Below are 24,735 nucleotides of genomic sequence, written 5' to 3'. Positions count from 1 at the left end.
AGATGCATAGTGTTTATGTGAAATCATTAGGAAGTTAAGGGGTATTTTCTTCAGGCAACATTGTTGTAAGTAGTTTCTTTTGCTAAAAGTTGCTTTTTAAAAATCTATCCACCACTAATTTAAGACAACTATGCTAGATTAAGTTGTTTCAAACTAGTTTATTTAGGGGTCCCATTTTCACTCCTCAATAGATTTTATGTATTTCTCATATGCTTCTTCACTCATTAGTTCATCCAGTTCTGAAGGGTTGCTGAGTGTCATCTTGATCAGCCAACCATCTTCATAACAAGATTTGTTGACAAGCCCTGGATTTTCTGCTAGACCTTCATTAATTTCAGTTACTTCTCCTGATAGAGGAGAATAGAGTTCACTAGCAGCTTTCACACTTTCCAAAGCACCAAATTCCTCTTGTTTGTTCAATTTTGTCCCAACTTCAGGCAGACTACAGTAAACAACATCTCCCAAAGCTTCCTGTGCAAAATTGCTGCTTCCCACTGTTCCAACACCATTTTCTGTTGTTACCCGTTCATGTTCGTCTGTGAATTTACGACCCGACAGCAGAGCGAAGCCGGTGCGCAGCGCCCAGACGGCGCCCGCCCTCAGTCCCCAGGGCTGCGGCGGGTAGGGCGCGTTGGGCGCAGAGATGGCGCGCAGGCTGCAGACTGCGGCCCGCACGCTGTGCGCCACTCGCAGCGCCATGTTCGTAGCTGGTATCTTATTTCTGAGTTTTTCTAATTCTGAGTTATGTTATTATTTGATTCATATAGCACTCTCTTACGCCTTTTACCTTTTTTTCTAAGTCATGTTCTTCTGGTGTGCTTTTGTTGTCTGCTAAAAGGGACATACTTTTAGTCCTTGTTACCTTTTATTTTTTCTTCTCTTCAAAGCCATACAAAACAAATATATACTATAGTCTTTTGAAAAGAAGAAATCCATAATTCTAATGAAGTCCAGTGTATTATTTTTTTCTTTTTTGCATTATACATTTGGTGTTATACCTAAAAAATCTTTGCCAAAACTATGGACATAACAGTGTTTCTCCTATGTTTTCATTTAGAAATTTTATAGTTTTAGGTTTTACTTTTCAGTCCATTTTATCTTTTAATCAATTTTTGACATGGGAGTTTGTTTTTATTTTTGTTTCCTAATGAAGAACCACTTGTTCTAGCAACTTGTTTTGAAAAAGATGACCCTTTCTTCACTGAATTGCCTTTGTAGGCTTGTCAAACACTTGATGATGTGTGTGTGTGTGTTTTCATCCATCTTAATATGTCTTTATGCCAATATCACAAAGTCTTAATTACTGAGGCTTTATAATAATTCTTGACATAGGATATTTCTAGCTCTCTAACTTCATTCTTCTTTTTCAAAATTGTTTTAACTATCTTAACGTCTTTGGAGTCCCTTATATATTTTAGAAACAACTTGTTAATATCAACCAAGAAATTCTTTATAAATTTTTCTTGAATTGTGTTACTCTTCATCAGATTTATTTCTAAGTATCTATTTAATATTTTTGTAGCACTGTAAATAGTATTTTTAAAAATATCAATTTTGATTGTTTGTTGCTAATATATAAAAGTACACTTGCTTTTATAAATATTGGTCTTATATACTTGATCAATTTTCTTATACATTCTGGAAGGGTTTTTTTTTTTTTTTTTTTTTTTTTTTTTACTCATTTCATCTACATAGATGACCATATTGTCTTTAAACAGAGAGTTTTGTTTCTTCTCTTTCAAACTTTGTTGACCTTAAAAATAAAACAGTCAGTTATTTTACCAGCAAAAATGAATTTACTCAGGAATAACAGAGGAATGGAAATTCAGAACAAGCAAGCTATAGCAAAAGTCATAGGCAAGTCCAACAAAGAATGGAGAAAAACATTAATTTATAGAGAAAAAGAGGAAGTTGAGAGGGGTTGTTTGGAACAAAAGTCCATCAGAGAAAAGTGAGTGTTCAGGGTGATGACAGTTTCTCATTGACTGAGTTACTGGGGTATTGGATTTCCTGTAGGAGATTCAATGTACATATTCTCCTGTTGGGGCCTATAATTGATGATTCTTTCCTATTGATGGTTCTTCTGTTAGGGTCTATAATTGACAATTCTTCCTATAATTAGACACTGGGTTGTACTTCATGAGAGCTCCCAATTCTGGCTCCCATCTCCATTTTAGTGAGGTTTCTCTTTATTAATTTTCACAACTTTGAATATAATTTTTTCCCTGCTTACTGTGCTATCAAAGACCTCTAGTGCAATGTTGAAGAGAAATTGTGAGAATAGATATCTTAGCCTTCTTCCTAATCTTGGAAAAGCATTCTATCTTTTACTATTAAACATGAAGTTAGCTGTATGTTTTTAGATGATTTTAATTATTTTGAGGAAGCTTATTTCAATTCCTACTTCACTGTTTCTAAAAGAAATGGATGTTAGCTTTTGTCAAGTGGTTTTTCTATATCTATTGAGATGTTCATTAGCTTTTTATTCTTAATCTGGTTAATACGGTGAATTATATCAATTTATTTTTGAATGTTAAAAAACTTGTATTCCTATAATAAACCCCCCTTTGTGTTGAAGTATTGATACAATAATTTTAAACATTTACTTTGCCAAAACTTAAGAATTTTTGCATCACTGTTCATGGAGGATAGCTGTCTGTAGTTTTCTTTATTTGTGATGTCTTTGGCTTTGGTATAAGGGTGATACTGGCCTCATAAAATAAATTAGGAAGCATTTCCTTCTCTTCAATTTTTCTGGAAGAGTTTTTGTAGAATTGGGATTATTTCATCCTTGATTTTTAGGTGTGTTTCATTACGAAAATTTCCTGGACCTGAAGTTGCTTTTGTTGGATTGATTGTTTGACAAATGTTTTAACAAATAATTGAATTTAATAGACATAATAAGACACAAGTATCTTTCAGCAAATTTTCCCTTTCATCTATGTTTTTCATTTTTTGACATAATTAAGTTTTTAAATGATAGTTATTTATTTTCCTTTTAATAACCACATAACCTGTATAGATGCCACTTTTGTCATTCATGATATTGGTAATTTATGTCTTTTTGTTCTTATTGGTCTAGCCAGAGGTTTATCAATGTTATAAACCTCAAAAGGCTATATTTTGGTTTTATTGATTTTTCTCTCTTATTAGGCTTTTTATTTCAGTGATATATTTTATGATTTTATTATCGCCCCACTTCTGATTACCACAGTTACATTTGCTATTCTTTTTTTTTACTTTCTTAAAGTGGAAGCTGAAGTAAATGATTTAATACAGGTTTTTAGGGTATTTATTAAAATAGTGATTTAATACAGGTATTTAGTGTATTTTTCATCTCAGACACTCCAGTTTTCATTTCTAGAGGCTTGATTTAATTTTTAATTTTTTAACACTCTACATGCCTCTACTTAACTTTTGGATCATGGGGGACATGGTAGTAACTTTTAACATCCTTGTCTGCAAAGGCTAATATCTGTGTCAGTTCTGATTTAGTTTCAATGCATTGATTTTTCTCCTCATCATAAGTTTTATTCTTCTGCTTCTTTGAATTCTTTGGTACCAAATGTTGAGCTCACCTTTCTGTGATATTCTTCTGTCTTGAATCTTAGTTCCTCAAGTCTTTGCTGTCTATGTAGTTCTCAAATAACTTCACACATACCTTTTTTTTTTTTTTAATCTAAGTTTTCTAATTGTTTTTACTAGATGGTTGGTACAAAAGAAAGTATCCTATCATTGCTGGTAGTGGGATTCACTAATTATTTCATTTTGATTAGAAAATAAAATAACAGTTTAGAGAAGAAAGTTATTACTAGCTGCAAACAAGTTGCTTGATAGTTAATGCTCCTTAATAGGATCAGAATTTACAAAAGTTTCCCTTTTGATTTTTGGAATGCTGGAACTCTCTCCTAGCTCTTGATTCCATAGAGGCTACATAATAGATTGATTCCACAGCAAAACTTCAGTTGCAAAATCTCAACCAAAAAATTGTCAACTCCTGGATGGCAGAGACTTGGTCATCTTTGATTCCCACTGTACCTAGTCCAGCTTCTTGAACTTTATTTTTGAAATAAAGTCATATTTTGAGTTTAAATGATTATTTTGGAGGTCAATATTTAAAATATTTTAAAAGCGTTTCGTATGTGTTGATCACTGTGTTAAGTGATTTAATTATATAATCTTGTTTACTCTGCACAGCAATATTATACTGTAGGTTTAAGGCAGGGTAAATTCAAATCTTTCACTCAAACACTGTTATTCTCTCCCCAAAAGGCAACATATCTAGTTTTTGCTTTGTTCACTTGAAATCAAATCACAAATTTCATATTTAATTTTTTTATATCCTAGGAGTTACATTAGAAAATTAGATGATTGGATTTCTGACAATTTTATTTTCATTTGCCATTGTGCAGAGAATGTATTTTAACTTTTATTTTTATTTTAATTTAATTTTATTTTTTGAGAATGTATTTTAGAGTTAGAGGTTGCTTTTGGCCCCTACAAGGGTTCTGGCTATACTATTACACTTCCTATTCTCTTCCCAGTAGCAGTAAACTAATTGTGGCTTAGATCCTGCTATTATTCACCCATCCCTTATGCCAGGTGAAAGTTTTCTTGGCTTAGAGTGTACACCCCCTCCCTTCTACTCTCTTCTACTGTGAACTCCTTCTCTGTGCTTCATTTCCTTCCTCTGACAGCCTAGCCTTCAGCTCTCATTGCCCACTGCTTACCTTGACCAGGAGCTCCTTTATTACCTGACAGAGTGCTTTGCCTGCCATGACTCCCTCAAAAAATTACATTGATTTCTTTCCCAAAGGAGCAAATCTAGCCTTAAATTCTGTCACCGCCACTCTTTCCCTGATCTGAAGATAAGGCTAGAATTTTATAGCTCCTTCAGTGCAGACTACACACTGTAACTCAGAAGAGGCAAGAGATCTACCAGGTGAGGTCATTCACTCAGACGGAATCAGAGCTCATATCTCTTGGTTATACTTGAGTATAATAATAATAAATCATAAAATACACTGTGCACACCAGAAAAGAAGGAGAGTCTACTTACTTATGCAAATCTACAGCATTATATACAGGGAGCTTCTAAAAAGCAGAGGCCCAAGTAAACATATAAAGATATACAGTATTTCCACAATTCAAAAATGAATATTTTTCAACATATTAATATTTTTGAACCTTATTATCGTTAATATATATACAATTATAGCACTTTTTACTTATTTGTTTTTCCTGAACAAATTTTTAATTAAAGTGTCTTAGAATCCAGGAAATTAGTGTTTATCAATTTGTCTGTAGATATTTCTCTCAGTGTTTACTTCATAGACTTCAGACTCATTATCCAATTTTGCTCTTAGTATGTGATTAAATCATTTTATATTGACAGGCTTTCGTCTTAGCAATGCACAAATAAGTTCAGGAAAATAAAAAAATCATTTTTCCCCCTCCAGCTGTAAATATCTTTGTTTATAAAAGAACTTATTTATGGTAGCACCACATAATATTAATTGTGTTAATATTTTTTCTACTTTAATCATAATAATAGCATTGTGATTAAAATAAACGATATATTTGATTGAAATCATTCAAATAATTTTGTATGGATATATATTTTCTTGGGAAAAGTGCTTATGATCTTTTTATTCGTTTAGACTATTGAAAGAAAGGCAAAACAGATTTAAAATGGGTATAAATTATTCATAGTATTTTTATTCAATTTGCCTTTAAAGAAAAAAAATCAAATATATTTTTCTTCAGCCTTTAAAATGGAGATTTGGACTCTTATGCTCACTGGATCAGTAACATGATGTCATGAGGAATTTGAGTTATATCACGTCAGTTTTCATACAGAGGCCCTTGTCTCAGAGCTTTGCCACTTTCACAGAAAGAATTCCTACGTTGACTATGAAAATTATACTTACGCTTAATTTTGCAACTATATAAACCTATCCTGTAGTGGTAGGCACTAAATTATGGGTTCTTAAGTTTGGTTTCACGTGATTTTACTTGCTTTGTTTTCACTATTTGGTAGGATATTGGCAATAGAGAATGAATTATTATGCACTTATGGTCTCTCTTCTATGTGCTAGTATTCTGCCAATGTTAAAAGAAATTTAGTTTGATAAATTGAAAATAAAAACCATATCTGTAGTTAAAGTGTTCAAGAGTTACAGTTTATATTCCTTTAAAAGTAAAAATAGAAACTTCACATGCTGAAAAATTGCCATGCACCAAGAATTGTAAACTTGTAATTTCTCCATCAAGAGAGCCAGAAATTCAACATATGTAAACACTATAGTCTGAACATCTATTTCAAAATCATCCTGAAAGATGTGTTAGTAAATGCACTATATGTCTTGTATAATCTGACTTTAAATTCAAGATGTCCAGGAATTTGAGATGTTTTAAAATTAAAGTTGTAACATTTCCACATTGTTAATTTTAAAAGATCTAGTATGCCAAACCTAAACAGCATTGTTGCATGTACTGATGTAATGTTACATACTAAAACACTTCTGCATAATTTTAGTTATTCTGCTAATGACTTTTTATGCACTTAAGTTAATATCCTGAACAATGATTGCTCTTTAACTTTCTCATTGTAGATCATGGGAACAAAATTTGTATTTTGTTGCATAGGAAAATTTATTCAGGTGACTTTTAACTAAGAATATTAGGTACCATGACAAATACAAACAGTGGGAAAAAAAAAAAAAACATTGTGCATATGACATGTTCTTATTTTTACATATTACTACTGGTAATGATACTATAACATGGTCAAAATGCTATAGATAGAGTTCTGAGGCCTTTAAATTGTAGACTGTGATAAGATTATGCTCTCTTAGTGTCCATAATACTGCCTAATAAAGTGCCTAATAAAGATTCAGCATGTATTAGATGTGCTTTGGCAAAACCAATTTGTTTGCCTAGCCCAGAGGTATAGATTTTGTGATCATGCCTTCAACATGTTTAGTCATTTATTTAAAACCTATTGAATACTATTGAACTATTATATGCATTATGAAACAGATACAAAAGAGGAAAGGAAAAAGTGAATTAAAACTGAACATCAGTAGAACTAGGTTTCTCTTAAAACTTTGCTCTGTAGACCACTATGCTAGTTTACCGAAGCCGGCCGGTTTTATCTGTAGAAATGTTACCCAAACCTACACTTAGTCCAATGAAATGATTTTTAAAAAACTGTAAATAAGTGTAATTCCCTTTACTCTTCAAGAGTTACTCCTTCTAGTCTACTCCAGTCTAGTTTAATCTATTCTTAATTCTATATTTCTGAGCATTTTATGACTGCTCCTATTTTCTTGAAACTCACAACATGTGACTTTCTTACAACTGAACAGAGTTCTCTAAATATGGACACCAATATCCCATAAAAGGACTCCTATAATTAAGAATTTATATAATTTTATGTCCAAACCAAGACACAGTTAGTAATTATTCAGTTCACTAAAATAACAGGTATAAACAGCGCTGTCCTGGGAAAATAACAGCTTATATTTATATTACCAATAATGGTTACTATGAGGTATAGGTAAAATAACTATTCTCCCACTATATCTCACCTGAAGCTCTTTGTTTATATGAAAATTGCTTGTATATAGTTGTTCCAGTTTCTAACTCATTAGCCTACCATTGTCTTTTAGCTCCCTCTGAGTTTCTCATAAAAAGACTTGGTCTTCGACATTTTATCACTAGTTTCTTCCTTCTGAACTTTTAAAATCTTTCATATAATAACAATTTTTTTAAAGAATTGAATAAAATATGTTGTTGTGGTTTTTTTTTCCTCTTCTTTTAAACAGTGGTCAGACTAAAACGTATAGAGTGGGAAAAGTACCAGACAAAAAAGTGAGTGTGTGGAGAGGAAGTGTGTAACATAAAGGAAAAAGCACAACCCCAAAATGTTCTTTGTTGAATACACACAGTAAAATTGCTCTTAGGGGTCAGTCTAGTGAAGACTTGAAGCAAAAACAATTGTCAGTTTGAGAAAGTAGAAACATTTTTCTCTATGCCCATTTAATGACACTACTTTAGAAAGAAAAAACTACTCTGTTTTTTCACTTTTATTTATGCTTGAGTTATAACAACACTACATATAACTTTATTAGGCCAAGTTAATGGTATCTGACACATTTTAGTGGATAATCCTTGTTCTCTGTAATGCTAACTTCATAACTGCTTGGGGTGAGAGGTACATCAGGTCAGAAGACAAGACTTGGCTGGACTGAACCAGCTAAACTGAAATTAATGGGTTTTGATCTATCAGATTTTAGAGTATATTTTAATTTAATTAATTTTAGTTTAAATTGAGTTCATTTCTCAGAAAAATTCTTAAGAGCACAGTTAATTAGCTATGGTCCAAATTTGCCAGCTGATTTTAATTTGATGAGGGATTTCTACTGGGCTCTTAATTGCTATATTTGCCTTTTTAAAATCACAAATTCAAAGTCCAAGAAAAAACTGCTAGCAAATTACATTAATGCATTACAAAGAAAGCATATATTAACAAGAAAAATTTTTAGAACTGTGAGCATTATTTTAAAAAAATTAGAATTTAATATGTGTGATAACAGAACTGTAATTATGTTTTTCAGATATCACTGGAAGTTCAGTAGGAAAAAGTTTTTGCTTATCAAAAAAAGAATGCATTCTACTGAATGAAAATGTTATAAAACAGTGAGCATAATGCTTTTGAGACTGGTAAATTTAAAGGATTTTTTTTCATTTCAATTAAAAAATGCAACTACTATCAAAAATATTTTGCCTATGTAAATGTTCCTTTCGAAAGATACATGGCAGAAAGTCATCTTAAGCAGTCCATTTTCATCTTTGCTGTTTCTTAGATGGTACTCTATAAAACAAAATAGTACATATGTTTGTCTTAATTATCATTTTAAGACTAGAAACTTCCATAATTTTTTTTAAATAGAAAGCAATATGGACCATTATACTTACACTGAGTCAGAAATGCAATTCATATTTCTATGGGGAGATTATGGAAGAAGAACAATGTTTTTATTTAGAAGTTTGAGGTGAACTATGGTGAGCCAATCATTATAAGCAATATATCAAGAAAATAAATCTTAAAATTAGGTAATGATTAGATATATTTTCATAATGAGCCTATAGTAATGGAAACTGTTGCCTAAGGCATCTAAGTTATTAACAATTTGAAAATTTGTAATTATCGTTCAAATGTTTTGAGATTTCATGAATTGTTAGGTTTGGAGTTAAAGGATTTTGAGTTTAAATAGTATTATTTTACTTGCAGATACTTTCAGGACCCTTAAAATATATATTATAGTCGTCACTGTCCTGAAGATGTAATCTGGAGTCAGTCAAGTCCGTGAGTCTCCACTAAGAAGAATGGCCCTCAGAAGAAATGTCTATCCCGGGACATGTACATTGGATTTTTATTAGAGAAAAATAGACTTTATCATGTTAAACACAGAGATTTTGAAGTTGTTTGTTATGGCATTCAGCCTGTTGTGACTAATACACTTTCCAAATAACATTTATTCTGTGTCCTAGAGAATGAAGTGAAGTCAGTTATCGAAAAGTGATAAAAATGACTTCTATGGAAGCAGAATATCTAGTTTAAAATAGAGGAAATAGAAAGTGCAAAGGACAAGAGGAGGGAGACAGAAAGGAAGGGAGGGACAGAGAGAGAGAGAGACAGAGTGCTACTGTACATTGTTTAGTAACTGTAAAGTGTAGTATCTGTAGGTCCCATATTTACTCCCTTCCTACTCTCCCCTTGTTCACTGGGCTCTAACCACATTACCTTTCTCTCTGTTCCCTAAAGACACCAATCTCTTCTCTGCTCTGGCTATTTCCCCTGCTTGAAATGTTTTCCCTGGAATCTTTGGCTAATTCCTATTCACCCTGAGTGTCTCAAATTAAATGATTCTTCCAAGAAGAAGTACCTCCTGAAAATCCAGTTTAAATTAGACCCTTATTGTTAATCTCTTAGAGAACCTTGTTATTTTCCTTTAAAATAGTTATCACCATATGTAAACATGTAATAATTTGGATATTACATTTTAAAATATTGGTTTTACACATATTAAACTGAATGAAAGTTTAAACTGAACTTTTAATTAAAATTTAATTAGAAATTAAACTGAATGAAAACTGAAAAATACTTGCAACACAATAAGTATACAATATTTAACAAATGGAGTGACTTATATGAGATGAAAATGGAAAAAAATTAAAGGAGAGTTTTTGTAAGTTACATGTTTATATTTTATCTTGGTGACAGTCGGGAGCCACTGAGGGATTTTAAAACATTGAGTTATATAATCACATTGGCCTTTCAGAATGATTACTTATTTTGGAAAGTGAATTGAGAATGAGGTAGGGTGAGATGGTGTTAGGTAAGTCTAGAGGAAATTTTTTCCATAATCTATGAGATAGCTGAAGATAGTATTAATTTAAAAAGCATGAGTGGGGATCCAAAGAAAAGCATAGAACTGAAAGATGCTTTGAATATAAACTGAATGGAGAAAACAGTATAAGAAGACAGTATAATGGAGAAACACCCAAGTTTAGTCTTGGCCACTTAGAAGCTGTGTGACTTAGTTTTTCTTAAGACTCAATTTTCTCAGCCAAATAAATATGTGTTTTCTTTAGCAGTTTTCAAACTTTTATGTCAGCAATAAATAAGTAAATAAAATGTTCTGCCATGCTGGAGCTTAATTGATTGAATTAGAGAATGGGGCTCTAGAGCTCCAAAGCCCCAAAGTCCCCAAGCCCTTCTCATGTTGCCTTTCTTGTGCCTCACACTCTTCCCTGAGGAACTCTTGGGATCTGAGGAGCCAATGAAAAAACAATTGATCTCTCCTGGACCTCTCTATTTGGGTGTTATAGATACATCTCAAATTGAACTCATAATCATATTTCAAATCTGTTTTTCCACATATTGTCTTTCTTCCTCAGACTATGTGTTCTCTGGGAGTTAGCCTATCCATTCCCAATGCTTCCTTGTCCTTTACCAACTATTTACTAATTACTCTCAGATCTATTATCTCCCTCCCATATACTTCCTATGAGGTCTAGTTACCAGCATTAAGATGACCTACTAGCCCATCATACTTAGTAAATTAAACTCAATATATAAACCCCATCTGCACACCTTTTCTAATCCTGTATTCTCTCGTTAGAATGAATTCCCTTAACTTCTATTGAGCTGTTCATGTGAACAACTTAGGGAAGTGTTAGAATCCTCTCTCTGTCTGTCTCCTTCTTTTTTTCTCTCTTTCTCTTTTGTTTAAATTTAAATGGTTAAGACCTCAACTTCAATCGCAGGAGAAATATCTAGAGAGAAATTATAGTGATTCAGTACATCAATTAAATAATTATTGAAACAATGGAAAGAGAGTAAATCAACCATACAATGGATGTATAATGAATGATGAGAAGATACTGGCTGGGGGAAGCCTCTTGTAAAGTTCATTTTAAAGACTAGAAAAAACAACAACAACAACAAAAAATCAATCAATAAATAAACAAACAAACAAATACATAAGTGTGGGAAAATGAAACTGGAGGTAAGAGGAAACCCAATAGAGTGTTAAACTACAAAAGCCTAGAGAAGAGAGAGCAATCAACATTGTGATATCTGTAGACAATAAGACAGACAGGGAAATTTAGTAACAAAGAGAGGGTAGAAGTTCTTAGTGAAAGAAGTTGGTGGAATTCTGAGCAGAGCATTCATGTTTTAGTGTGCTGAAAGGTAAACAAGGGGTGAAGGAGGATTGGTACAGACACCTATCAGGAGTCTTGGCCAAGAAAGCGAGGATAGCAAGTCGTAGCATTTCTGAGCCTCGCTTTTCTCATCTATTCAATTATCGTGTGTCAAAAATGATTAAAGAAGCCAATTCAGATCATATAAACAAACTTTAACACTTCATGAAGCAGGCCGTCTCCTTTCTGCTAAATGCAAGAAGGGGCAGAAGGCAGGAAACTTTTATAAGATAGAGAATAAAGAACAAGAAGGAGAAAAAATAGAAAATACCTGATTGGCTGGGGCCATATAGTTAACTTTGTTTGGGGTCTGAAGGCACTTGGCATTTGGGGATTGGCCATCTGGATAAACTGTGTTTCTGGTTATAAGGCACATTTACAGGAACACAAAAGTTATCTGAATTTAGGATTGCTAATGGGGGATCCTGGCAGGAGCAACTCCCTCTTGGGTCTAGAAAGCTATTTCAACATGTGATGCGTACTTTGTCTTCCTTACAGATTTTGTGGGTAAGACGTGATCTGTGGGGTGGCTTTAGAAACTTTCCAAATCATTTATAAATTCCTGAAGTAAGCACCTCCTCTATGTGCAGAAACATGCCTTATGAATGTCAGCACATTTTATTAAAATTATCTAATTTTGGAGATTGAGATCTCTTTGAAGATAGGTGATATCTTATTCATTTTGTAGCTTCAGACTCTAGCACAGTATCTCTCACATAGTAAGAATAAAGTCAACGTTAATTGTGTTTCCCAAACTGAAGTTTGGTATGCCACTTAAATTCTGTGAAACTAAGGGTTAATGTCTTTGTTCCCAGCCAAGATACAAGAAACAGATAAAATTAAAAGGTAGAAAAGTGGATGCCATTCAAAAATTTTATCCAGCACATCCTTCCTTTTCTCTTCCTCTCAGGGATAGGACAAGGCTGAGTTGTTCACTAAACCCACCACTGGCCTGTCATACTTCTAGCTTTCAGTTGTTAGCATTTATTTTGGATAAAGATATCTATAAGAAGACACACATGAGGCAGTTTCTCTCCTCAATCTACAAACCTGGTTTCCACATCTAATGAATAAAAAGCAGGCATAGTGGTTTTTAGTAATATTCTAAAATCCCAGAAATATGCTGTACTTGCTATATGCAGAAAGAAATTAAGGACCTCAAATCAACCTCCTTCTATATAGCAGCTCTAATATAATATGATATAGAAAGTTACCTAGATTAGAACATTTGCAAAACTCTTAGAGTTCCCTGGTTTCAGATGTTATAGTACTTTCCAACTTAATTAGAAATTAATTTGGGGTATGTGGAATCTTTAAATTTTCCTTTGCCTAGCATAATGTTTGAGACTTGCTCAGAAAGTTTCCTTTGTTCTATATGGCACAGAATGGCATGGCCTAGGGAGGTATTATTTTATCCATCAGAAATATCCCATTGAACCAACTGAAGCCCATGACATCCCTAGGAGAGGGAATCAAGGTTAAAGAACCTTTATGGATCTCTCAAATTAAAAGAAATATGGAACATAGGGGCCATGGTACATCAGAGTTCTTCTAAGCTCTAAATGATGATTGAAATCAAATATAATTTAGTATTACTTTGAGTCTGCACTGTCAGGGCCTGGCATTGCTCTGAGCTCACCTCCTCAAGAGGCACCACTACCAATATTGCCCATGCTACAGTTGTCCTCCAAACCAGATGTGTGTTAACTGTGTGTTATATAACTTCTGGTTCCTTTAGCCAATATGCCTAGTCCAACTTTCTTTTCTCCAAACAATCACATCCTAGGATCCAATGTATAAATCCAATATTGCATGTCTTGTGCATAACTGTTTTAAAGAATCTTATTTTATGTACCAAATGTGTCAGAATGGTGTACATTGTTATGTAAGTAAAAAGAAAAGTCTACATATAAATAATGCAGTCAACTGTCTAAGTGTCATATCTACTAAAACACCAAATAAACTTTGAAGAGTAAAGAAAAACAAAAACAAAACCAAAAACTCTTGTACAAAGCTGATCCAATTCTTCACTCTAAGGATGTCTGGGCTGTGGGTGGAAAATGGGATTTTGGGGACACCAAATTTTCTCCAAAATTTTCCCTTCTTCTTAGGGTACCTCAGACCTGTCACCAGATTTTTCTTTTTTTCTTTCCTCTCTTTTAAACCATGCATTATAACTTTGAAACCAAAAAAAAAAAAAAAAGGCTAAGTTGTGGATAACAGTGTTTGGGAATATTGTATTAAAAATACTGCCTAAATGTTTATAAAGAAGAATAGAAAATCAGAATGATTTTCTCCAAAAGAGAAGAAAGACATTTTAAGGGATAAGATGATGGGGTATGTTTTTAAGAAAGTTTATCAGAGCTTATATGATTTATTTTTCACCAAAGTAATGACATCTCAGCTCATATCTTTTAAAAAATGAGTCCAAACATATTATAAATATTTATATACAATGACAGTTATTGGTGATGCTATGACTCAAAGCCTTTTGCCATTTCTCTGCCCCCTTTCCGTGGCCTTGGGTGTCTTTGCTACCAACAGCCCACACTCACTACTCTTCTTTGGAGAATTTCCCTCCTTCTACTGGAGTCACTTTTTGGACGGTTGCAGAGACCCGGAAGTCAGTGCCTGAGTTTATACCACTCTACACAAGCTCACTTGCCTCAAGATGGAACAACACTGAGGTATAATTTGAATTTCATAGATCTTTTGCAAGATCAGACTGAAGCTAGCCTCTGAGGGAAAGACTTGACCTGAAATCACTTCCTTGCTTGTTTCCCCTCACCCCCCTTCTTTTTTCTGTTCCTCCCAATTCCTTACTGGCTTCTCCTGGGATCAATTCTTAATTAATCACTTGCATACAAATCCTTTTCTTAGGTCCATTTCTGGGGAATCCAATCCAAGGGAAGTATTATGTAAAAATACTCCTGTACAATAATTGATATATTTTAGAATTGTCCAATGAATGATCTCTTTGTGAGAGAAAATGCATATATTCAATGAATTCATTAAAGATATATTTATTGAGAAGCTACTGGGTACCAAGCACTGTAGTAAGAACTTTGGACATAGGAGAGAGGAAGATCTCTCCCTGCTCTTATTCTACTGACAGACACAAGCATTAAATGTGCAATATGCTTAATTAGAGATGTAATTATTTCTATGAAGGAAAAGTGCAAGGATCTATGAAAGCAGACATGGGGGAGGGGTAAACTAGACTGGACTGTCAGAGAAAGTATCCCCAAAGAAGTAATATTGAAACTGAAACCTGAAGATGACTAGGAGAAAACCATATGAATAGGATGGGGGTGTTTCTCCAAAGGGGGGAACAGCCAATGAGAAAGTCTTGGGAGAAGGATAGAAGACCAACATGGCCCTGGTAGAGTGAGCACTGGTGAGTGATGTAGCGTAAGCCTGGGGAGGTGGGCAGGTGCCAAATCATACTTTTCCTCATAGTCATATTATGGATTTCTGTTTTATCTTAAAAGCAATTGGGGGACTTCCCTCGCAGTCCAGTGATTAAGACCTCATCTTGCAATGCAGGGGCCTGGGTTTGATGCTTGGTTGCGGAGCTAAGATCCCACATGCCTCGAGGCCAAAAACCACAAAATAGAAGCAATATTGTATAAATTCAATAAAGACTTTAAAGATGGTCCACATCAAAAAAAAAAAGCTTTAAAAAAATAAATTAAATAAAAGCAATTGGAAACCCTGAAGAGTTTTAGGAAGAGAAGGGACATGATCAAAATGTTACTTTGTTTGGAGTGTCTAGTTTAGCCTTGAAGGAAGCAGAAGCAAGAGGTCTATGAGTTGACTGATGTTGGCAAAGGAGGTGGAGAGAGGAGGAGGTTGGATTCCAAAGACATTTAAACAGTAGCACTGAGTGAAGAATTAGAAATGGGACAAGAGAAGGGGGAGGTGTCAAAAATCACGGTCCCATTTCTATCATGAACACTTGGGTACAAGTTCATGTTATCTAGGAGCTGTCAACCACAGGAAGAAATGCTGCTTTGGGGGTCCTAACAGACACTCAAGGTATTGATTACATATTCCAAATATGTCCAATATATAAAACACATATTATCAGTGAGAAACACCTTTAATCTGTGTGTATAAATGAGATATAAACATATATGGGTAATTTTTGAGTTTTTGATGAAATATTTAATTTGTTTATGACTTTATTATATCTGTGCTCGTTCAGAATATAGAAATATTCTATAGTTACTGTTAGCCACGTAGAAAATGTAAAATATCTGAAGCCTTTCTGGAAAATTTTGTAGGAAGGAAGAGGAAGAAATGGAAAGGGGGAAGACGTGCAAGGAAAAGAAGGGAAAAATGAGAGAAATTAATGGAGAGACAGAAGAAAGAAAAGAAAAAGGAAGAGAAGGAAAGAGGGAAGAAAGGAAGAAAGGAAACATGGCTTAATTTTTTTCCCCATTAATTGTCACAGTCATATTCAACCCTGTATCTAGGTCATTCACCTGTTTGTAATGAAGACAAATGTGATGTACTGGATCCTGCCTAAATAATTTTTAAAAATTCATTTTTTTCAATTGACTGTTCAGACTTTTAATTTGGCTTTTTATCTTCAAAAGATAGATTGAATTGGGTTAGGTGTGATTGTAAATTTGGATTAAGGTTAGACTGACCTATTCTATTAGCAAAATGTCTTAATACTCTTGCAAACTTTAAGATGAGATCAAAGCAATACATTCCATTAGCTAGACATTTTCCACTAAAGGTAAGTCATTTCTTGTTCCCAAGAGAATATCTAAGATCATTTAGAAAGAAAATTCTCCATGTTGCTCTGTATGATGAGAATAATCATACACATAGTGTAAGTACTATAGGAAATCTCTTCCGTGTTTCTTGGTCCTGCAGTGTGGATTTTGTATGGTGATATGTAGACCTCTCCACATGGCGTCGTAATTGAAACATCGTTGTATGTTACAAGATTCCGTTTTTGATCTCCCTTCCATAATAGTCACTCTTTAATCTTTTTTTTTTTTTTTTCCTCTGTTGCCTCATTTTGCCTTCTCAAAGTCTTATGCATGCTGAATACCATTATTACTTTTGGTTATTAACTAGGGATGGATTTGGAAAAAGTAATTCTGTGCCAGCTTGATGTAGCAGAATAAGCTGTCAAACATCATAGCAGGTGACAGTGTGCTGCCTTTCTGTGGAGCTACAGCAGAGTGTGTGTTATAGCTGGAAGGTTATAGGTAATCAGAGAGGATTACTGACGGCAGCTTTATTAAATATCTGCGGAGGTCTGCTGCGGCTGTGACCAGATAATATGAGCTTCCAATATGAAAACAGGAAATTATTAATAAACTGGATTGGCTGTTCTGAATGCCCTTGCAAAAGTTTATCTAATTTTATTTTCCAGGGAGATGAATGTCAAGTATTAGATTTATTATTACTTAAGGTGTAGGTCTTTTATTCTTTGAAGTGATTCTCTTTTAATTTGTTATATTTCCCTGGATGTTTGATGATATTAACATTGTTTAAACCAGGATGTTTCCATTCTCATTTTCTAGTAAGTAAATTTTGACAGTTCAGAATAGAGCAGGTTTTATGTATTCTTTCTGATGGTATATGATAAAATACAGTTTACCAGGAGACTTAGATATATAGTTTTGCATGATGCTTTTCTACATGTGAATAAATCATTTTTATAAGCTTGCATCAAATACAGTTCTTTAAACTTTTCTTGGAGAATTTTGTAAAAGCACAAAATTCATTTTGTTCATCTTTTTAAAGTATGCTTGCATTTATGGAAGAAGAAAATGTTGATTTATTTTTGTTTAATTGCAGCACAAAATAATAAGGTATAGCATTTGAAGAACTCCTACAACTGCTTTGATGCACCTTTATCTATTCAGAGATGTGAGAAAGGCAGCACCTTACGTTTAACACTGTGAAGTTTGACAAGCATTGAAACAAAAAAGGAAGTGTAAATTTTACTAATCAAAACATCTGTAAGGTGCAGCCATTTACATTTTCCTATCAAGACATGAGAGAAATGTTAATTTTAGACGACTCTTTTTATGACCTATAATTACTGTCATTAAGAAAGCTCTGGAGACTTACAAGGAGCTTTGACTGAAATACAGTTTGACATGTACTATAATTAATGCTGAATTAACATGCTACATGAAGTGCCTTTGAACAAAAAAAAAAAAAAAAAAAGGTTTCTTTTTCGCAAAGAGAAGTCAAAGAAATTGTATTACAGGAATGCCTGCCAGTGCAACAGTATTTCAACATATATTTTTGAGCCTGTGAAAAGCTGACTTCTCAGGTACTTTAAAATTAGTGTTAAAAGTTTCTTTCATTTCAGTGTGAGTAGGATATGTACACAAAGGCACATATATTTGTTTCCAGGTCCTTTCTTTCACATTCTTGTTGAAAAGTTAATACTTAAAAGTAGTTTAGTTGCTTTTGATATTTTAAGAACATTCTGAGAACAATGAAAACAGAAAATTTGATCATAAAATGCACAATGAATGCTTCTAGCGTAATAATTCTAATGCTTTCTTTTTAAGGGCATTGCTGTAATCTTTCCCTGGAATATAAGATCCATGAGGGCAGGTGACATTGTCTTAAAATCCTTTACAACTAGAATTTGCATGATGTCTACTGGGTGCTTAATAAATATTTGGTGAATGAACTAAGAGAATAAGGAATATAATAATACTATTTCAATATTTCCAAAGATCTTTATGCTACTGTACTATTCAAAAAGTTTTTGAATTCCCTGACAAGCAATGTGATATAACATCTTTTTAACATTGGACTCTTAGTATGTAGGGTTTTGTGTGTGTGTGATATGAAAAAAGACCAATAGTTTTGCAGAAAAATCTTTTAAACAAAAACTGCTTAAATGAATTAAAAAAGGAAAATCTTATTTTGGGGCAAAACACATTTTTTGTTAGTTCTAATAATTTTATATTAGCCATACTCAAAAAAAGTGAAACTGTAAAACGTCTTTGAAGACATTTCCAGAAAGTATCTTAAGCAATTTCAGTCCTAATAATATTTTAAATAAAAACATTTATGAAATTCCTTGCCATCAAAACAATACTAAACATTTTTTTCCTTATAATTTTAATTATACTGCTACTAATTTTTTTTTTTTAAAGACATTCACGTTCTTTTATTTATTTATGTATTTATTTATGACTGTGTTGAGTCTTCGTTTCTGTGCGAGGGCTTTCTCCAGTTGCGGCAAGTGGGGACCACTCTCCATCGCGGTGCGCGGGCCTCTCACCATCGCGGCCTCTCTTGTTGCGGAGCACAGGCTCCAGACGCGCAGGCTCAGTAATTGTGGCTCACGGGCCCAGTTGCTCCGCGGCATGTGGGATCTTCCCAGACCAGGGCTCGAACCCGTGTCCCCTGCATTGGCAGGCAGATTCTCAACCACTGTGCCACCAGGGAAGCCCTAAATTTTTTAATTTAATGTTTATTACAAACTAGAAAGCAGATGCTCTGAGGAAGATTTAAAATAACGTGTCCTCTACCAGATTCCACCTCTAAGTTTATGACCCAGAGTCAGTCTCAGAATGGAGTTAATAAACACAACAGTAAAATACTTCTGGGTCAAATTTGTTATTTTTGGTTTGAAAAATTAGGCATCTCAGATTATTTTGTTGTTCAGCATTTTCCAGACTATCTCAGCACCTGAACTGATTCCTCCTTTAACAGGAGCAAGACTGGACTAATCTGCTGTGAATTAAAACAAAACAAAACAAACAAACAAAACTGAAAACCAAATAAAAAAACCCCAAACGGTAGGACACATCAATAGACCCAGGAAAGGCAAGAGAGACTCTGCTATATTTCAAGCTGAAAAATTTTTGATAAACTGACACAGAAATCTCTTCTTTAATTTCATGATATTCCTGTTTCTGTGTGAACAAATTTTTGTTTTTATTAAAATGGGCTTAGAAAAATGTCATAATAAATATGTGTAATCATATTGGACAGAGAACTATTATTCTCAATCTGGAAAGCACACCATCATGTGAGTTTCTAAAATAATCTGGACTCAAATGAGACCCATACGTGAAAATACAAGGAAATAATTTGCAAGTATGCAAAATCAGAAAAGAAAACAAAGATTTTAAAAGTATAGGCAATCATAATTAAGGATCATGTCACTTTGCTTTTAGATTTAAATTTTGCTTATCGCGTCATACCAAAGTGGTTTAACCCTTTGAAGAAAGGTTTCCGTAAAAGTTAAATTGTTCTTCTTCTTATGATTGCTATTGTAATCAGACTGTATATTGTTTGGAGCTAAAGAATATCTGATTTTTCATAAAGTGGAACATTAATTGAGACTTACAAGCTATATTTAAAATGCTCTATTTTGTTCTTTCCTCCCTCATCTTTTGTTGGAAATTAAACTCAGCATTTTTTTTTTTTCTTTTTGACCCATCCAGGTAAGAGAGGAGGAAAAATGTTATTCCAATCAGAATAACTGCAATGAACTGAAGTTAAGTACATTACACATTTTATTTTTGTAGGCAGATTTGCTACCCCCATTTTAGGAAATAAGGAAATGATAAAAATTAAATGGTGGATCCTCCCATCTCCTGAGCCTCTTCTTTGCATTCACAAACATCTCCCGTTTGGTTGTGAGCTTCTGGAGGAGAGGGACCATGCACTATTCCTTTCAGAATTCTAACTGCAGCATTGGTGTTGATACTGCTCCATCCCAGGTTCTAGGTGAATGCTGTTGTCACAGACGCTATGTCTGGGAACTAGGGGTCCTTCATATAGGAAGTGAGGATACAGCTGGGTTTTGCAGTACTTTGATGTCTTTTCTGAAGCAAGTAAATAGTATGTAGAAAGTGCAGTGGTGGAAAGAATAGAAATGCATAATGTATTCTTCAAAAGGTGAATGACATAGTGTATAGTGTGTGTGTGTGTGTGTGTGTGTGTGAGTGAGAGAGAGAGAGAGAGAGAGATTGAGGCAACAATTGGATAAATGTTATATTAAATACATGGCTTGTGGGCTGTAAACAAAATAAAAAGTTTCTCTGAAATTGTTGCTACCTCGTCAACAAAAGTCCTAAGATGATTTTACATTCCAAATTAGTCTCAGTTCAGTGATTAGAATGTATCCTGTCCAATATGTTAATCCACATTTTGTTTTTAGTCAAACTTGAAGCTTATTCCTCCTCTAAACCATGATCAGGTCTGTAACGGGAGGTGTCTTTCTAGAAGAAGGAGAGTATTCAGTGTTGACTCTCTACATTCATTTCCTCTGTTTCCCATGGCAGGGCTGAAGTGGGAGGAGGCAGGAGAGGTTGGGGATAGAAATGAAGTTTTTATTTTCTAGGTGGCCTCACACTTCCTGAACCCCTGAGCCTGAAGTTGGTTAAGGTGACTTTTGCTATTGTGAGGGCATTTGTGGGAAATTCAGAGTCTATCACCAGAGAACACATTCTGCAAACCTCTTGACTCCAACCCAGTGTCACTCCTGGCTGACTGCAGTCCCTGTGTGGCCCAGTCTCTCTTCTAAGGTAGGACACAATGATGGCGTGCAGGTCTATTAATGCTGCCATTTCTACCCTACTGCTTTCCCAAGGGTGAGTCAGGCACTGTCCTCTCTCCCTGGCACCACTAAAGTTTAGAAGGCACATAGCAGATACTTTCCAGGGGCCTGTGGATGTCCTTTTATAAGGCATAAGGTAAAGGGTGTGGTACCCCTCAGCCCTCTTTACTTTGGAGAGGGAAATAGCAACATTGTTCATTTCTCTCCAAAGATGTGGCTTTACAACTCTCTCTCAACTATAACTCTTCCTTATTTCCCTGATCTGACCCATGCTCCTACAGTTGCAAAACTCATAACTGTCCCCATAGTAAATTGTGCATTTCAACTTGTTTACCTTTTTTGTTTTCTCTACAAGATCTTCTATTTTCTCATGTTACAATTTCATTGCAAGAAGTGTGAGAGAGGAAGAAAATTAAGTTGGTAAGTATTTGGAAGCCAGAATGAAATATTTGGCCGTGTTTCTAAACAGGAAAACTATTTCATCAAATAAAATCTTACTTACACGTTCAAAAAAGAAAATAAGAATTGCCCTCATTGAAGTAGAGTCGGAAAGCTTGGTAGGTGGATCTCCTTCCCTCTCTCTCCAATTCCCTGCCTGTGAAACCACAGCCCTCCACAGAAACCACTGGATATGAAGGGTACATATTGAAATACCTCTCTCTCCTAGAGACCATATATGATTCAGGACAAGTAGGTATACACTAAGGAAGACTGAAAATCATATCTGTGTTGGGGAGAGAATAAAGATTATGAAAACAATTAGGAAACAATAAAGTGGCTGTAGAAAAGGCAGAAAGAAAGGATTTGAGAGAGATTTAAATGGGCATTAATTGTGATTTAGTTAGTTTTTAGTTAGAAGAGCAAAATAATGCAAGCTTTTTCTTCTTTTTTTTGTTTTTTCTTCTTGAGAAGAAGAGAAATGCTTTATTTCTGTATCCTTCTAGGCCTCAAATTCATGTCTTCTTATTCTTCTTCCCCCTTTCTCTCCATGGAGATGTTGAGTTACATTGTAATTCTGTTAACATATTACATGTTGGCCAAAAATTTAATGTAGGTTTTGGGAAGTGACACATTCATGGTAGGCTGAAGTTATTAAAGTTTGACCATGTCATCTCCTCTAACTTCAAACATGCAGCCAATATTTTTTTCCCTCTTTAATTTTTAATGAAAAATAATTGCTAAAGAATATCATTATTTCTTCTGTAAGAATGAGACTTAGAAGATTGCAGGGACTTTTCAAATAGCAACATCTCCTGAGCTCTGACTTTACTGTATTTCTATGTCTCATAAATCTAAATGTACCATTTTTATTAGCTATTTTTTCTTTTTTAATAAACATATGTACATATGTAAAGTCAATATTTTGAATATGATTCAAAATTTCTGTCTGTTTCATATCAACTGCATTTTTTTTCTTTTTTTTTTTTCTTTTTTTTTTTGACCGACTTCACCCATTTCCTCCACCTCCCAGCTTCTGCCTGAGGCAACCACCAATCTGTTCTGTATATTAGCTTTTTATTTTCCTTTCTGTCTTTCTTTTAATTTTCTTTTTTTATGGATTCCACATACAAGAGAGCTCATATGGTGTTTGTCTTTCTCGGTCTGACTAATTTCACTGAGCATAATGCCCTCAAGATCCATCCATGTTGTCACAAATGGCAAGATTTCATTCTTTTTTCAATGGCTGAATACTATTCCATTATATACATACCACAATTTCTTTATCTATTCATCCACTGATGAATGCAGGCTTCCTTTCATTGATGTGCCAGATGGACCTGATTGTGTCATTAACTAATAAAATGTAAAGAAATAACATTATTATAGATGGAGAAGAAAAGTCTTGTGTTGGCCTATTAGTCTTGAAGAGCTTGCAGGATATGTCAGATGGAGATGTTCCATTGGCATTTGAAATCATTAGCTCTCTGACTTGCTTATCATAATGAAAAATGTACACACATAACTTTACAGTTTTTGATCACTCTTCCAATAATAAATTCTGTCCTTGGGGCCATCTAATCACCAAAGATTTATGTCATCCACACAATGGTACAATCACTGGAAAATATAATGGCTAATTAGGATTCCTGAAATTAAATGTAGTGGTGGCATTGCTTGTGGAAGGATAGTGAATAGTTCATGATTTTAATTTTAAGCACAAAGAATGACTTTCTAATAGTCATAAGTGCCTTTATATCAAGGAGGTGAAAAATTCCCTGTTACTGGAAATGCTCAGCCTTAATAAGGATGCATATTTGGCATTCATATTAGTCAAGACACTCAGATATCTGGTAAGTGATTGGCTCCCAACCTGTAAGTTATTTTGCAGTTTTCAATATCTGTGAGTCTATGACTTAGTCCTGTTTGTGTTCAAAGCCAAAATGTCCACATGCCAGAAAAACTACTACCATTCAGCTGCTATGTTTCCATGTGTCTGACCTTGAACGTTTTTTCACTGTCTCAACACCCCTGAACACCAATCTCCACAAGGCAAGTAAGTGGATAAATAAACCTACAAACACACCACAGAAAACATCATTTTCTAGTGCTGTATTTTGTCATCAGATGACAGTGCTGTTCACCCAATGACACAAGCTAGTAGCATGAGACTTATCTCTGTCTACTTCCTCCCTCTAATTATCTAAATTATTACATTTTCTGAATATTTTACAGTGCCCACCCCTGTCTAACACTTGTCAGTGACTTCATTTTTCAAATGAAGTTTAAGGTCACCAGCACGCCAGACAGAACCCTTCATGATCCGATCTTGGTTAACACGTATAGCATCATCATTTGCTGTTTTTGTTCTATTATAATTTATTTTCCAGCAATAATGAACAACTTTGAATGCCCCAGACATATACTCATAATGCCAATATCTGTGTCTCGAATACCTCGGTTCCATTTCTGTCTGGAAAATATTCATCTTACTTTCAAAACATGATCAAGTTTTTAAAATCTTTCCCTAATGACTCTTTATCCTATTTCAATAGCTGACAAATCCTTAAGCTGGTACAAACATAGGTAGGTATCTGTTTATGTATAAATATTATTATCTCTAAAGTAACATTTTAGAAATACATAGAAATATAATGTGATCCACGTGTAATTTTAAATTTTCTAGGACTTAACGTTAAGTAAAGGGGGAAAAATAAAACAGGTGAACCTAGTTTTAATAACACATTTAATCATATCAATAGCGTATTATTTCAAAATAAAAATCAACATAAAAATGATTAAAAAGTGTAATCAATGATTAAAAAGTATAAAGTACACACCGGATTATAAAGACTTAGTATAAAAATTAAGTCTTTAGAATCTGGTGTGTATTTTACACTTACAGCACATCTCAATTTGGACTACATAAATTAAGTGCTTAGTAGCCATATATGGCT

At 34.0% G+C, this 24,735-nt stretch overlaps 1 pseudogene across 1 annotated transcript; it reads right to left on the bottom strand.

The window, feature by feature from the left end:
• Nucleotides 1-134: 134 nt before the first annotated feature.
• Nucleotides 135-24,735, bottom strand: LOC309614794 (glycine cleavage system H protein, mitochondrial pseudogene; annotated as a pseudogene). The gene has a single exon. The product of its transcript is annotated as a glycine cleavage system H protein, mitochondrial pseudogene (transcript).

This window comes from Balaenoptera borealis (assembly GCF_965194805.1).
Source record: "Balaenoptera borealis genome assembly, chromosome: 17".
In the NCBI taxonomy this organism is placed as follows: Eukaryota; Metazoa; Chordata; class Mammalia; order Artiodactyla; family Balaenopteridae; genus Balaenoptera; species Balaenoptera borealis.
Note: the sequence above shows the minus strand (reverse complement) of the source record. Positions and strands in the feature narration are given on the sequence as shown.